The 1,624-nt window shown below is 42.9% G+C and overlaps 1 pseudogene; it reads left to right on the top strand.

Annotated features, from left to right (window-relative positions):
* Positions 1-1,256: 1,256 nt before the first annotated feature.
* LOC120098008 (small nucleolar RNA SNORA76) lies at positions 1,257-1,378 on the top strand (annotated as a pseudogene).
* The last annotated feature ends 246 nt before the right edge of the window (positions 1,379-1,624 follow it).

The raw sequence follows: 1,624 nt of genomic DNA, 5'->3' as shown, positions 1-1,624 counted from the left end.
AGGCTGCGTGCTTTTCAATGTGACGTCTTAACTTCGCCATCCGTTTCTGCTTTTATTTATTTATTCTTATTTTTCTGCACTAGATTTCAGTGCGCTGGTTTCTGGTCATCCGTATACTCTTTGCAGGATACTTCGATTCTAAGCTTTGCACACCTTACAAATCGAAGCGCATCTCTGTGCTACCAAGGTAGATACGGCATGCCAGAGCACTCAGCAAAGGCCTGCCTTCTCATGGAGTGTTGACACATAACCTTTGTGACCCCTTTGGTTGAACCAACTATAAATCCACAGAGCGCTGGCCAGGCCGTGAGTCTCCATGTGGTCCCTGAGAGCACTAGGGAAGGCTTTCAGGAACTGGCCATCTAAAACAGAGACTTCCCTTCGCCTCCAGATCTGTGTCATCATGGTTTCCTAAACGTGATATATTCAAGCATGAATTGCAGCCCCAAAACTCCCCGATGAGATGGCTCTGCACGCCTTCTCTAACAAACCAATAATTTCAATCTTTAGTCTTTTAAGAAAATTTCCCATAAGTAGATTTACACTGCTTTTTTTTTCTTTTTCTTTTTAAATTTGTTTATTTAATGTATGTGAGTACACTGTAGCTGTCTTCAGACACACCAGAAGAAGGCATCAGATCTCATTACAGATGGTTGTGAGCCACCATGTGGCTGCTGGGATTTGAACTCAGGACCCCTGGAAGAGCAGTCAGTGCTCTAACCACTGAGCCATCTCTCCAGCCCTTTTTTTTCTTTTTTTCTTTTAAGATAGGGTTTTTGCTGTGCTGCCCCGACTGATCTCAAATTCTTAGATTTAATCAGTCCTCCCTCAGGCTCCTGAATAACTGGGACTACAATCTCAGGCCGCAGTGCTAGACTTGGTTCATCTTTGGATTCTGTCTTATCTGTGTGATACTTTGGGCAAATATCTAATGATTTCTATTTCTCTCTAGGAAACATTTTGTTGTAAAAATTCTTTATCGGCATCTTCATTTCTATCACATTTTATTGGGTGGGGCACATGTGGCAGTCCAAGGACAACTTGCAGGAGTAGGTCTCTCCTTCCACAATGTGAGTCCCAGGGGTCAAACTAAGGTCACCAGGCTTGGCACTGGGGAGTGTCTCTCTTTGCTGAGCCATCTAACAAACTCTCATATGAAAAAAAAAAAAAAACAAACTCTCATATGAGTATGTTTATTTGGACTCTCTTATGTGAGTCTTATGATAAAACTGTACCCTAAGTTTTGTTCATCTTACGTGCTGCCTTTGAGCCCCCGGTGCACCTTCTCGTGGTGTCGTGGGTTAAGCTGTGACGCTATAGCACTTTGCTGGGACCGCCTGCCTATCGAGGGCGGCCTTTTTAACCGTTAGCTACAGGCTAAAAATTAAAATTAAAATTAAAAAAAAAAGTTTTGTTCATCTTACGTATTCTAGTAAGAAACTGCTTGCTTCGATCTACATATCAGCCGCGAAGGACAGAATGAGAAAAGCAGTCGCCAACCACAGCCACAAATGTAGGAAATTCATCTCCATGGTTCACTGAGATACTCAAAGCCTCTCTTTATAATACCCCAAAAGAAATCCACGATGCAGTAGACCTACATGAGAGCCTCAGGGACTTCGAT

The sequence above is a fragment of the Rattus norvegicus genome, chromosome 17 (genome assembly GCF_021556685.1).
Source record: "Rattus norvegicus strain SHRSP/BbbUtx chromosome 17, alternate assembly SHRSP_T2T, whole genome shotgun sequence".
Lineage (NCBI taxonomy): Eukaryota > Metazoa > Chordata > Mammalia > Rodentia > Muridae > Rattus > Rattus norvegicus.
This window is presented reverse-complemented; position numbering and strand designations above follow the sequence as displayed.